The sequence below is a fragment of the Calonectris borealis genome, unplaced genomic scaffold (assembly GCF_964195595.1).
Source record: "Calonectris borealis unplaced genomic scaffold, bCalBor7.hap1.2 HAP1_SCAFFOLD_151, whole genome shotgun sequence".
In the NCBI taxonomy this organism is placed as follows: Eukaryota; Metazoa; Chordata; class Aves; order Procellariiformes; family Procellariidae; genus Calonectris; species Calonectris borealis.
In genome coordinates this window covers 61,097-75,462 of record NW_027441537.1, presented here as the reverse complement: position 1 = coordinate 75,462, position 14,366 = coordinate 61,097, and the positions used below count along the sequence as shown (strand labels likewise).

At 52.8% G+C, this 14,366-nt stretch overlaps 1 long non-coding RNA gene across 2 annotated transcripts; it reads left to right on the top strand.

Moving 5' to 3' along the window:
• Nucleotides 1-10,334: 10,334 nt before the first annotated feature.
• LOC142077091 (uncharacterized) lies at nucleotides 10,335-14,194 on the top strand. 2 transcript variants are annotated; one of them, XR_012671546.1, is made up of 5 exons: nucleotides 10,335-11,225; nucleotides 12,083-12,146; nucleotides 12,531-12,704; nucleotides 12,810-12,927; nucleotides 13,746-14,194. It is a non-coding gene; the product is annotated as an uncharacterized LOC142077091 (long non-coding RNA). The 2 variants fall into 2 exon arrangements; XR_012671547.1 differs by having other exon boundaries at nucleotides 10,485-11,225; nucleotides 12,080-12,146.
• Nucleotides 14,195-14,366: the final 172 nt, after the last annotated feature.

The window sequence follows — 14,366 nt, the reverse complement described above, 5'->3', positions numbered from 1 at the left end:
GGGTTTTCACCGTTGGCTGGGTGTGACAAACAGGTTCATTTTGTGCCTCCTCTTTTCCCAGCGTCACCTTCTGCGTCACGTGAAGAAAATCCTGCGTGGCTGATGCCGCTTGCTGCTCAGGTAATGGCACGTGGGGGGCCGGGGGAGCGGGGAGAAACATTGGCGCGTTCAAGGACGCTGCAGGTGCTCCACGTCAAACCCAGGGAAAAGGCAAATTTGTGCCGGTGCAGAAAAGCTGATGAACAGTTGCCGTTAACAGAGCGCGCGTGCCTCGTTCCCGCATCGGTCCCTGGGTAGTTACGAGCGTTTTCCTTTCAGGGAAAAGAATGAGCTTTCGCCTACGATAAATTAAGAGCTGCCTGTGACCTTCTTTAGGGTCAAGTGTTTCTCTTCTGTTTGTTCGTACTGATTTTACGGGCAGGTTGGAAAGAGCCTTTTATTTTTACCTGCGTAACTCAATTTGTAGTACTACGGGGTGTCAGGAGAGTGAATTTTGGAGCACCCAGGTACTACTAGAAACGTAATGAATGAGACACGATGGAAGCTGATATTTCAACTTGATTTTTACGTGATTTTTTTTTCATTAGAGCGTCGATGGCACGTTGTCCTGTGGCTCAATCCACGTTCTGTTCAGTGGAGTCTTCAATCTAGCACTTTGAAGGACAAAAGTTGGTCCTTCCAAAAAAGGGCTAGTCGTTCATAGGATGGAGGTATAGACTTGGAGAGCCGCTTAAGTACGTGATCAGAATTGAAGCCAAATGCCGCTTCACGTTGCTGCTGTTGGTCTTCACTTTCATTAGTTTTCCCGCTGCTCCGTCATGGTTGGGAGCTCTGAATCATCCTTTTTTTCACTCCCTAACGCATTTTTCTCCCCAAGGAGAGGCTACGTTTAAAAGCTACTTAGTTTCCTCACAAATGCATTGGTCAGTAAAACGGAGTTATGATGCTTGGAACCACACAAATGACACCAGTCTTACAGATCTGGACTATTTCTGAACACGTGTTCATCGCGTGCAGATGTCATCGGGATACGGATCATCTGCACTTTGTGCTCTGTCGAGACGATCAGCTGAGACAGGGACGAGCTCCAAAAGAAAAGAAAGGTACAACGTCAAAGTTTTGTTTTGTTGTTGGTTTTTGTGTTTGTGTGTTTTGGGGTTTTTTTTGTTTGGTTTTTTGTTTGTTTGTTTGTTTGTTTGTTTTTCCTTAAGAGTGCGACGTTGACTGGTGGCAGCCTGCAGAGCTCTCTTGCTGCCTGACCTCTCCTTTCCTTCTCTGTCACTCCTCTTTCGTGGCTGTCATTTTCACTCGGGTAGTTTTAGAAGAGCGATTTAGTTCCTCGCCTGTGTAAACGCGCTGGTAATAGCTGGAAGGTAAATGCTTGAACCAGTAGCGAATAACTTGGCTACAAGTAGAATTTCTGAAGGAAGAACAACGACAACAGGAAGCAAGTAGCGAGTTACCCCAGATTTGCGTGCGTCAAACACGTCAAAGTCTTACTGCCAAGCGTTGTTTGGCAACGTGCTCCAAATGTTTTAAAACAACTGCGGTTTTCAAAGATCTCGACTGTTTGGAGAAACGGCCTGGAAAAAAGGATTCCTCTTCCGCAGCGAGTTTGCGAGGACGGACGGGTTGCCGTACTCTTTAACAAAAATACTCCACTTGGGACGTATCGGGTGAGGAAATCGCGGCTCTACTTAGGCTTGAGAAAACGTACGTAGGTACCTGTGCCCGTCACCTGCGCGTCTCTAGGAAAGTGAGTTCTAGCGAAACTAAAGCTGCCGATGAGCCAAAAAAAAGGCACGGTTGTCTAAAACGTGCAGAAGTTCTAGTGGCCTGTCTCAACAACTGCACCAAAGACGATGCCAAATACTTTCTCCTCCACTCAGTTGTTCTCTTCACGGCAAAGGAAGCTTTGTGCTAAACGTTGTTTGTTTTTTTTTTCCTTTCCTCTCAGCAGAACGTCAACTGCCGTGAAAGTACGAGACAGATGGAAAGGGTCCGTAGTGGTCTGCAAGTACAAGGTAGGCCTGTGATACGTGTCTGCATTTTTCCTAAGGTGCTTGTAGCACGGACTTTACAGTTAACACGAGGAACGTGGCAGCTCTCCTTCTATGTGATTTTTTAATGTGAAATATTTTAACGCAAATACTAAAAATAAAGGAGGTCTGTTCTGGAGCGTGGTACGCCTATGCAAAGCTTGCTGCCCTCCGTCTGTTTTCTCTTCCTGCAAGCACGGTCTTCTGTTTCTGTGCGCTTGCTATGAAAGGGTGCTGTGAAAATAACGTTGGACTAGAAGAGGAAAGGAACCGTTTGTAAGAGTTGGGATGTTCGGGAGAAACAGGCTTTGTTTTCACGATAAAAGCTTTAGGCTTTTTCAGTCAGTCAGTGTTTAAAATGCCTTACAGGAGCACTCGAACACCTTACTGAGATGCTAGCATCTGTGCTAAAAGCAATCAAGGTCAAAGAAGAGGCGCGGACAACACGGGACAAATCGGTGTCGCTTCGGTGCGTTTTCCAGGCTTTCCCGAGAAGCGGTAGCAGCCTCGTAACTAGCGACAGAGAGTCCTGATGCGGTTTTGGTGAGTTACTGCTTCTATCGCGTCCTTTTTCCTTAACCTGCAGCGCGTAATTTTGACTTTGGTTGGAAAGAGATTTTCCAGAATGGAAATCTTTCTCGTTCAAAGGAGTTGCCTTTTACGAACTTCCCATCAGAATGGATCTTCAGAGATGACGTGCTCGGCAGTAGAAGTCATCCGCAAGGAGACTTTTCGCTCTCTCTCTCTCTGGGGAAAAAAAAAAGGGGTAAGCCGATTTCCTTGCACAGACCCAAGCGCAGCACGTCTTCCGATAGTCGACGTACGGCTGATCTTTGGTTCTCGGGTGTAACGGTCGAGAGATCGTAAAGACGCGTTCCTCCGCACGCTCGGCTACGGCCAACAGCGTTAGCAAACCTGCCGGTCCTTTTTGGTAGCCTGATGTATTGCAGCACTGGGGATTTGATATTCCCCACCGCCTGCCCCCACCCCCCCCACCCCCCCCCAAAAAAAGAGTAAAACCATACGGGAGATCTCTTATCTCACTGATTTTTCTATCGTAAATGAAATTTTAAAAAGAAAGTTAAAATTGTATAACTTCCAAACTGACTTGCGTTGTTTAAACTGCAACTGCCAAATAGCCGTAGCGTATAATTTATTAGGTGTGCTTAAGCAGTTGGGTAGTTGCTCTAAACGTTTCAAAAGAGAGGCAACTGAACGTTACGGGCTTTTTTCCCGATCTTTTGGCAGAGTGCTCTGAAGTCCTTTATTTCTGTCTCGCTTTCGACGGCGCCTTTCCCCGGCAGTTCGGTAGCATCGGTCTCGGCGCCGCTCCTAGTCACGTAACGCACGCAAAACCCCTGGTCAAACGATAGCTGTGTAGTTTGGAGGTAGATAATTTAACGGCATGAATTCACAGCTACGCAATTTCAATTAACGCAAAAGGAAAATGAAATACTTTTACGGTATAAGCCTTCTCATTGTACGTATGCTAAAAAGGTGCGCGTACGTTTACATAAAATGAATTGCTGAGATTTGTTCTTTCTTTTTCATTTTACTCTTCAAAGTTTTACGCTTCACTTTCAGCTTTATCGGCCAAGCGAGCGAGATGCGCAGCAGCAGCAGCAGCAGCGCAAGGGCTGGAGCTGTGGCGGCGGATCCGTGAGCGTAGATGCTGATTACGGCGCGCCCTTGTCCTGCAGCCTCACGGGGTTATCTCCCGGCAGCGGTGCTGTAAGGAAGGGACGGGGCGTTTTCCGACACCAGCGAGAGCGTTTACTTCTCTGCGAAGGACGCGTTCAGAATCGCGTCAATTAGTCCTCACGCGGATTTTAAGCGTTCGAATCGCTCGAGCTTTTAAAGGCCGCGTTGTATTTCGAGCTGACCCGTTGTCGTGGTTTAACCCGGCAGGCAGCCAAATACCACGCAGCCGCTCACTCACTCCCCCCACCCCCAGCGGGACGGGGAGAGAATCGGAAGGGTAAGAGTGAGGAAAAACTCGTGGGTTGAGGTAAAGACAGTTTAATAGAACAGGGAAAAAAAGGGAAAATAATGATGATAATGATAAAATATACAAAATGAGTGATGCACAATGCAGTTGCTCACCACCCGCGCTGACCGATAACCAAGTAGTGATCGGTACTTCCTGGATCACGCCTACCCTTCATATACTGAGCATGACGTCACATGGTATGGAATACCCCGTTGGCCAGCTGGGCTGGCTGTCCTGGCTGTGTTCCCTCCCACCTTGTGTACCTAGCTCAGTCAGTAGGCACGGGAGCTGTCCTTGGACTAGGAGGGCACTTAGCAACAACTGAAAACATCAGGGTGTTATCAACGTTCTCCTCCTACTAAATCCAAAACACAGCACTAGGAAGAAATTTAACCCTATCCCAGCCGAAACCAGGACACCCGTTTGCCTGGCACCCTCCTTTAGCTCGACTGCTACCCTCTCCCTTGTCCTGACCGAATTCCTCTGCTGCCTTCGGTGCTGTTTTTTTTAACGTGCTGAAATATCCGTTGGGATTTTTGTTTTTCAGACGCCTCGCTGTAAGCGTCCCGTGGTGCTCAGGAGAGACCCCCGGCCCGGGTTTGCCTGCCGGTCGTTGGGCGTGCTGAGGGTAAGGGGCCGGCTGCCAGCCTGCGGGACGGGGGCTAAGGGGGGGCTGCAAGCGTTTGGGGGGGCTGCCCCTCCTTTATCTTTCTAGCGGAGCCCCCCTTTTTGGCGGGGGTGCGTGCGTACATACGCCAACGGCATTATTGACGTAACGAGCCGCCGGTTGGGGCCGTTTCCCTCCTGTTGTGCCTTTTTGGGGGCTGAATAAAAAGGGGGGTTTGGGGGCCTGGAGGGGTGATGATGTCATTTGGGGCACCCCAACATCACCGGCGGGCTGATGATGCCGTGGAGGAGCAGGTGAGTGGGGAAGGGGGGGTCGTCCCCCCCCCCCAAAAAGGGGGTCACAGCCCAAAAATGCCTGATAATTCCTGGGGGGGTTCAAAAGTTTTTAAAAAACTGTAAATCTATCTGTGAGGCCTCGAAATAGAGAAAAATCTCTCCTTGTTCTATATATGGAAAAATAATATTCCTTTATACGTATACAAGGATTTCAAAATAGGAACCTATACCTGCCCTATTATATAAAGGATTTTAGAGCAGAAAAAAATTCGGAAGACGTATATAGGGTTTTAAAATACAAAAAGAACTCACGTCTATATAAATTAAAAAAGAAAGCACTTCCAAATGCAAAAGGGATGATATATTTTATGTATGAAGGAATTGAAAATAGAAAAAAGTCTGAATAGATACCGCTGTCTACACTCACTACGTGTTATGTAGAGAGCCTAAATAGGCATTGTATGTAATCTAAGAGATGATCTATAAGTGTAAATAGGTATCTAAGTCTAAAATCTAAGTCTATAAAGAGATAAGTGTAAATATATGTAAGTTTAAATAGAGAAGTCTATAAAGACATTTAAGTGTCAAAATATGTAAGTCGACAGATATCTAGTCTGAGCAGGTATTATATATAATGAGTGGGAAATAGGGAAACACCTCTCTATTGAAGATACAAAAGCGCTTTCAAAAGCTGCCTCTTCCCTGTTCTCCTTTTCCACCTTTTCCCATCCTGATTGGGGGCCAGTTCCCCCAACAGGGACTTTCCCCTGCAGGGCCGTGCACACAGAGCGGGACCTGCTGCCACGGCATAAAAACACCACAAAACCCCTAATTCGGGGCCTGCAAGGGGTGGGGAAAAAAAACCCCCGCATTTTTTGGGGAAAAATACCCAACTTGGAGCTCCCGGGAAAGCCAAATCCACCAGGATTTGGGCAGCCGGAAAGCAAAAAAACCCCCATTTTCATGCACAAAACGAAAAAGCAAAAATCGCCAATTTTTGTTGTGAAAAAGCGTTGAAAAACCTCCAAGTGGAATATTTTGGAAAAGGAAAAAACCCCAGTTTTGATATTATAGAAAAGCAAAAACCCCCCCGATTTGGGGAAGCTTTGGGGTGAAACACCAGCCATTTGAGGGGCCCGGACCCCTGGGGTGCTGCCTGCCCCGCCAACCTGCCCGTTGCCCCCCGCCCAAACTCTGGCACCCCCCTCCCGCTCCCCCGCCCCCCGCTCCCACCCCGCTCGCCCTCCTCCTGCGTTTTGGGTTTGTGCTGAAAACGGCGTCGGTGACGCGGGGCTGCGTGAGTTCCCGCTGCGCAGCGCTTGCACGGCGCCGGGGGCTGTGCTGCTCCTCGCCCCGCCCTGCCGGCGAGCGGGCTGGGGGTGCGCGAGGGCCTGGGAGGGGGCACCGCTGGGAGAGCTGACCCCGGCGGACCCAGGGGATGTTCCAGACACTATGACGTCAGGAAATAAAACTCGGGGGGCGGTTGGCGGGGGGGCCGCTGCTGGGCTGCGGCTGGCTGGGCATCGGGCGGTTGGCGGCGAGCCCTTGTTTTCGTTTGTACCGCTTGTCTGTCTGGGGTTTTTCTCTCTGTTGTTTGGGGTTTTTCCCCCCCCCCCCTTTCCCTTACAAGTGGAGTTTTTTCACTTTTGCCCTTCCAATTCTCTCCCCCCTCCCGCTGAGGGGGCAGCGAGTGAGCGGTTGTGTGGTGCTGAGTTGCGGGCTGGGATTCGACCACGGCACAAGGTGAGTGGCAAGCCCTGCCTGGCTAAACGCTTTAGGCTGCCCGCGTTATTCCTGCCATCTTGCGAGGCCCTCCTTGTTCTTTCCTGCTGCTTTCAAGTGCCTTGTGCTCCAGCAGCAGGCTGGGAAGGAGGGTTGTGGCAGGAGCGGCGGCTCCCCGTGACTCCTTCTCGGGCTGTGAGCTTCGCCCCGCGTGTGGGCTGCCGAGGATCGTGGGCTCTGCAGGGGCCACAGGCAGCCCGCAGAGCTTGAGGCCGAGCCGTTCCTTTCCCCCTGTGAGCATCTGGGGAGGGGGACTGGGGGGGGCTGCGGACCCCCGAGGGGGCCGAGGAGTGGGGCTGTGCATCCCGGGGGGGCCGGGGGGGGCTGCGAGCCCTAGGGGGTCGGGGAGAGGGGCTGGAGGACTTCCGGACCATAGAGCCCAGCCCAGTCCAGACCAGAGAGTATAGCTGGAGGACTCCCGGACCATAGAGATGGCGGACTGCCGGGCCAGAGAGTACACCTGGAGGACTTCCGGACCATAGAGACGGAGGTCCAGACGCATAGAATGTAGCTGGGGGACTTCCGCACCATAGAGGAAAATGTGCGGCCTAGAGAGTACAGCTGGAGGACTGCCGGACCATCGAGACGGTCGTCCGGACCGGAGAGTGCACGTGGGGAACTTCCGGACCATAGAGAGCAGAGTCCGGCCTAGAGAGTACCCCCTGGAGGACTGCCGGACCATAGAGAGCAGAGTCCGGCCTAGAGAGTACCCCCTGGAGGACTGCCGGACCATAGAGAGCAGAGTCCGGCCTAGAGAGTACCCCCTGGAGGACTGCCGGACCATAGAGAGCAGAGTCCGGCCTAGAGAGTACCCCCTGGAGGACTGCCGGACCATAGAGAGCAAAGTCCGGCCTAGAGAGTACCCCCGGAGGACTCCCGGACCATAGAGACGGGAGCTGGACCAGAGAGTACCCCCGGAGGACTGCCGGACCATAGAGACGGGAGCTGGACCAGAGAGTATCCCCGGAGGGCTGCCGGACCATAGAGAGCAAAGTCCGGCCTAGAGAGTACCCCCGGAGGACTGCCGGACCATAGAGAGCAAAGTCCGGCCTAGAGAGTACCCCCTGGAGGACTGCCGGACCATAGAGAGCAAAGTCCGGCCTAGAGAGTACCCCCGGAGGACTGCCGGACCATAGAGAGCAAAGTCCGGCCTAGAGAGTACCCCCGGAGGACTGCCGGACCATAGAGAGCAAAGTCCGGCCTAGAGAGTACCCCCGGAGGACTGCCGGACCATAGAGACGGACGTCCAGACCAGAGAGTACACCTGGAGGACTCCCGGACCATCGAGATCGCGGTCCCCCAAGGAGCTGGGGAGTGGGGCTGTGGGTCCTGGCGGGACTTGAGAGTGGGGCTCCCAGGGGGCTGGAAAATGGTGTGGTCGGGTGCTGTGAACTCCGGGGGTCCTGGGGCTGGGAAGTGCTTGCAAACGCTGGGGAGGGGCTGCGAGCCGTGCGCATGCGCGGTCCCCGGGGCGCCGTGCGCATGCGCGGTCCCCGGGGCGCCGTGCGCATGCGCGGTCCCCGGGGCGCCGTGCGCATGCGCGGTCCCCGGGGCGCCGTGCGCATGCGCGGTCCCCGGGGCGCCGTGCGCATGCGCGGTCCCCGGGGCGCCGTGCGCATGCGCGGTCCCCGGGGCGCCGTGCGCATGCGCGGTCCCCGGGTGGGGACTACAACTCCCGGCGTGCCTCGCGCGGGCGGTCCGGTGGAGCCGCGCGCTGATTGGTTGCGGACGGTATTCCAACGGGCCGCGCGGCGGGCTCTGCACCGAGGCGGCGGCGCAGCGTGAGTGTGAGGGGCCGCGGGCCCGGGGAGCCGGGCTGTGGCGGGGGGGGGGGCGGTTCTGCAGGCTCCGGGGACAGGGTCTGGGGGGGCTCCAGGCGGGGGAGGGGCTGTGAGCATCTGGGGAGTGGGGAGTTGGGGGGGGGGCTGCGTGCCCTAGAGGGGCCGCGCAGTGGGCCGGGGCGGGGGGGGCCGGCCGGCGGGGGGGGGGGGGGGGGGGGGCGGGGCGCTTTGTGCAAACAGATCCTCCCTGCGAGTCCCCACTGTCGCCCCGTGGGGCCGGGGACCCCCCAGCCCTCCCTGCAGGCAGACTGGGGGCTTCGCGGGCCGAGTCGAGGGAGGAGCTGCTGGAGAGAGGGCTTAGAAACGGCCTTCTGCCCCCGAAACTCCTGCAGCATTTGAAGGGGAGGGACAGGTCCACCCCAGGGCCCCAAGGGGAGGACCTCGGAGCAGGGACCTGGGGTTGTTCCAGGAGCAAAAGCTGGTCCCAGCCAGCTCGCCTCTGCTCCCCCGGCACCGGGATCGGACCTTTCAGCCCCGTTTCTGCCCGAAGCATCACGCAAGCGCTTGCCCTCCCCGGGGTCACCTTTGGGACTTGAGAAGAGGCGCAGCAGCTGGGTTTTTGGGCTCAGAAATGGGCGCTAAGTGAGCTGGTTTGGGGGCCTAAAGCAGAAGCCGGTTTGGCCGTTTGTGCGGGGGGGTGGGAGGGCATTGGGGGCTGCAGGGGAAAGCAGGGGGTGGGCAGGGTGCGTGGACCCTCTCGGGGGGGGGGGGGGGGGGGCGGGTCTGGTCCTGCTGCACCCCGAAGTGCGGGAGGCCGGCATGCACCAGGCCCAACTCAACGTCTGCGGTGGTCTCTGGGGGGAAGAGGCGGTCTCTGCTTTTCAGACCCCGCACGCCCTCTTCGAGTCCAGCTCTTGCTTGTCGACTGCTTAGAATAGTTATTAACTAATTAGTCGTACAAACTCATTAATGCTTATACAATGTCCAACTATGATATTTAATCCTAATAGTCGAGTTTTGACGGCGGTTGGTTTACGACCTTGTCAAAAGCCCAGGCTGTTGCAAATAGCTGGAGCTTGTAAGGAGAAGGAGCTGAAATCAACGGTGCAGAGCTGGAGCTTCGATTAGCCAGAACCGTAGCAAGCAGGAGCTGGAACGAGACGAGGTGTCCGCTGTCTGGGGCATGCCTTAGCCAGAGGCAAAATTACCAGCAGCTGTAACGAGCGGGAGCTGCGATTCGCTGCAGTATCTGTTTGCCGGAGCATCCGTCGGCCAGACTGCACTCCCAGCACGGCTGAAGAGCAGCCAGGCGCAGGCAGGGCTGTCCCCGGCAAGGCGCTCCGAGCGGCAGGGAGGCGAGTTGTCCTTCTGCCAGCGGGGAGCCCGGCCTCTTCTCTCGGGGATTAAATCCACGCCACGCGTGGATCCGCTCTCTTTGCGTGGAGGGTCTCTCCCGGTCCCGTTCCCGAGGGCTGAAGTGAGGTGGGGGTCCCCCGGCTCTCCCCGGGGGGCAGGCGGCAGCACGAGGCGGCGGTGTCTCCCCGGTACCCGGCAAAGGGGAGCGAAACCGGCCGGCTGGAGCTCCGGGGGTGCACAGCCCGGCCCCGCACGGCAGAATCCTTCCCTGGGTTTTCACCGTTGGCTGGGTGTGACAAACAGGTTCATTTTGTGCCTCCTCTTTTCCCAGCGTCACCTTCTGCGTCACGTGAAGAAAATCCTGCGTGGCTGATGCCGCTTGCTGCTCAGGTAATGGCACGTGGGGGGCCGGGGGAGCGGGGAGAAACATTGGCGCGTTCAAGGACGCTGCAGGTGCTCCACGTCAAACCCAGGGAAAAGGCAAATTTGTGCCGGTGCAGAAAAGCTGATGAACAGTTGCCGTTAACAGAGCGCGCGTGCCTCGTTCCCGCATCGGTCCCTGGGTAGTTACGAGCGTTTTCCTTTCAGGGAAAAGAATGAGCTTTCGCCTACGATAAATTAAGAGCTGCCTGTGACCTTCTTTAGGGTCAAGTGTTTCTCTTCTGTTTGTTCGTACTGATTTTACGGGCAGGTTGGAAAGAGCCTTTTATTTTTACCTGCGTAACTCAATTTGTAGTACTACGTGGTGTCAGGAGAGTGAATTTTGGAGCACCCAGGTACTACTAGAAACGTAATGAATGAGACACGATGGAAGCTGATATTTCAACTTGATTTTTACGTGATTTTTTTTTTCATTAGAGCGTCGATGGCACGTTGTCCTGTGGCTCAATCCACGTTCTGTTCAGTGGAGTCTTCAATCTAGCACTTTGAAGGACAAAAGTTGGTCCTTCCAAAAAAGGGCTAGTCGTTCATAGGATGGAGGTATAGACTTGGAGAGCCGCTTAAGTACGTGATCAGAATTGAAGCCAAATGCCGCTTCACGTTGCTGCTGTTGGTCTTCACTTTCATTAGTTTTCCCGCTGCTCCGTCATGGTTGGGAGCTCTGAATCATCCTTTTTTTCACTCCCTAACGCATTTTTCTCCCCAAGGAGAGGCTACGTTTAAAAGCTACTTAGTTTCCTCACAAATGCATTGGTCAGTAAAACGGAGTTATGATGCTTGGAACCACACAAATGACACCAGTCTTACAGATCTGGACTATTTCTGAACACGTGTTCATCGCGTGCAGATGTCATCGGGATACGGATCATCTGCACTTTGTGCTCTGTCGAGACGATCAGCTGAGACAGGGACGAGCTCCAAAAGAAAAGAAAGGTACAACGTCAAAGTTTTGTTTTGTTGTTGGTTTTTGTGTTTGTGTGTTTTGGGGTTTTTTTTGTTTGGTTTTTTGTTTGTTTGTTTGTTTGTTTGTTTTTCCTTAAGAGTGCGACGTTGACTGGTGGCAGCCTGCAGAGCTCTCTTGCTGCCTGACCTCTCCTTTCCTTCTCTGTCACTCCTCTTTCGTGGCTGTCATTTTCACTCGGGTAGTTTTAGAAGAGCGATTTAGTTCCTCGCCTGTGTAAACGCGCTGGTAATAGCTGGAAGGTAAATGCTTGAACCAGTAGCGAATAACTTGGCTACAAGTAGAATTTCTGAAGGAAGAACAACGACAACAGGAAGCAAGTAGCGAGTTACCCCAGATTTGCGTGCGTCAAACACGTCAAAGTCTTACTGCCAAGCGTTGTTTGGCAACGTGCTCCAAATGTTTTAAAACAACTGCGGTTTTCAAAGATCTCGACTGTTTGGAGAAACGGCCTGGAAAAAAGGATTCCTCTTCCGCAGCGAGTTTGCGAGGACGGACGGGTTGCCGTACTCTTTAACAAAAATACTCCACTTGGGACGTATCGGGTGAGGAAATCGCGGCTCTACTTAGGCTTGAGAAAACGTACGTAGGTACCTGTGCCCGTCACCTGCGCGTCTCTAGGAAAGTGAGTTCTAGCGAAACTAAAGCTGCCGATGAGCCAAAAAAAAGGCACGGTTGTCTAAAACGTGCAGAAGTTCTAGTGGCCTGTCTCAACAACTGCACCAAAGACGATGCCAAATACTTTCTCCTCCACTCAGTTGTTCTCTTCACGGCAAAGGAAGCTTTGTGCTAAACGTTGTTTGTTTTTTTTTTCCTTTCCTCTCAGCAGAACGTCAACTGCCGTGAAAGTACGAGACAGATGGAAAGGGTCCGTAGTGGTCTGCAAGTACAAGGTAGGCCTGTGATACGTGTCTGCATTTTTCCTAAGGTGCTTGTAGCACGGACTTTACAGTTAACACGAGGAACGTGGCAGCTCTCCTTCTATGTGATTTTTTAATGTGAAATATTTTAACGCAAATACTAAAAATAAAGGAGGTCTGTTCTGGAGCGTGGTACGCCTATGCAAAGCTTGCTGCCCTCCGTCTGTTTTCTCTTCCTGCAAGCACGGTCTTCTGTTTCTGTGCGCTTGCTATGAAAGGGTGCTGTGAAAATAACGTTGGACTAGAAGAGGAAAGGAACCGTTTGTAAGAGTTGGGATGTTCGGGAGAAACAGGCTTTGTTTTCACGATAAAAGCTTTAGGCTTTTTCAGTCAGTCAGTGTTTAAAATGCCTTACAGGAGCACTCGAACACCTTACTGAGATGCTAGCATCTGTGCTAAAAGCAATCAAGGTCAAAGAAGAGGCGCGGACAACACGGGACAAATCGGTGTCGCTTCGGTGCGTTTTCCAGGCTTTCCCGAGAAGCGGTAGCAGCCTCGTAACTAGCGACAGAGAGTCCTGATGTGGTTTTGGTGAGTTACTGCTTCTATCGCGTCCTTTTTCCTTAACCTGCAGCGCGTAATTTTGACTTTGGTTGGAAAGAGATTTTCCAGAATGGAAATCTTTCTCGTTCAAAGGAGTTGCCTTTTACGAACTTCCCATCAGAATGGATCTTCAGAGATGACGTGCTCGGCAGTAGAAGTCATCCGCAAGGAGACTTTTCGCTCTCTCTCTCTCTGGGGAAAAAAAAAAGGGGTAAGCCGATTTCCTTGCACAGACCCAAGCGCAGCACGTCTTCCGATAGTCGACGTACGGCTGATCTTTGGTTCTCGGGTGTAACGGTCGAGAGATCGTAAAGACGCGTTCCTCCGCACGCTCGGCTACGGCCAACAGCGTTAGCAAACCTGCCGGTCCTTTTTGGTAGCCTGATGTATTGCAGCACTGGGGATTTGATATTCCCCACCGCCTGCCCCCACCCCCCCCACCCCCCCCCAAAAAAAGAGTAAAACCATACGGGAGATCTCTTATCTCACTGATTTTTCTATCGTAAATGAAATTTTAAAAAGAAAGTTAAAATTGTATAACTTCCAAACTGACTTGCGTTGTTTAAACTGCAACTGCCAAATAGCCGTAGCGTATAATTTATTAGGTGTGCTTAAGCAGTTGGGTAGTTGCTCTAAACGTTTCAAAAGAGAGGCAACTGAACGTTACGGGCTTTTTTCCCGATCTTTTGGCAGAGTGCTCTGAAGTCCTTTATTTCTGTCTCGCTTTCGACGGCGCCTTTCCCCGGCAGTTCGGTAGCATCGGTCTCGGCGCCGCTCCTAGTCACGTAACGCACGCAAAACCCCTGGTCAAACGATAGCTGTGTAGTTTGGAGGTAGATAATTTAACGGCATGAATTCACAGCTACGCAATTTCAATTAACGCAAAAGGAAAATGAAATACTTTTACGGTATAAGCCTTCTCATTGTACGTATGCTAAAAAGGTGCGCGTACGTTTACATAAAATGAATTGCTGAGATTTGTTCTTTCTTTTTCATTTTACTCTTCAAAGTTTTACGCTTCACTTTCAGCTTTATCGGCCAAGCGAGCGAGATGCGCAGCAGCAGCAGCAGCAGCGCAAGGGCTGGAGCTGTGGCGGCGGATCCGTGAGCGTAGATGCTGATTACGGCGCGCCCTTGTCCTGCAGCCTCACGGGGTTATCTCCCGGCAGCGGTGCTGTAAGGAAGGGACGGGGCGTTTTCCGACACCAGCGAGAGCGTTTACTTCTCTGCGAAGGACGCGTTCAGAATCGCGTCAATTAGTCCTCACGCGGATTTTAAGCGTTCGAATCGCTCGAGCTTTTAAAGGCCGCGTTGTATTTCGAGCTGACCCGTTGTCGTGGTTTAACCCGGCAGGCAGCCAAATACCACGCAGCCGCTCACTCACTCCCCCCACCCCCAGCGGGACGGGGAGAGAATCGGAAGGGTAAGAGTGAGGAAAAACTCGTGGGTTGAGGTAAAGACAGTTTAATAGAACAGGGAAAAAAAGGGAAAATAATGATGATAATGATAAAATATACAAAATGAGTGATGCACAATGCAGTTGCTCACCACCCGCGCTGACCGATAACCAAGTAGTGATCGGTACTTCCTGGATCACGCCTACCCTTCATATACTGAGCATGACGTCACATGGTATGGAATACCCCGTTG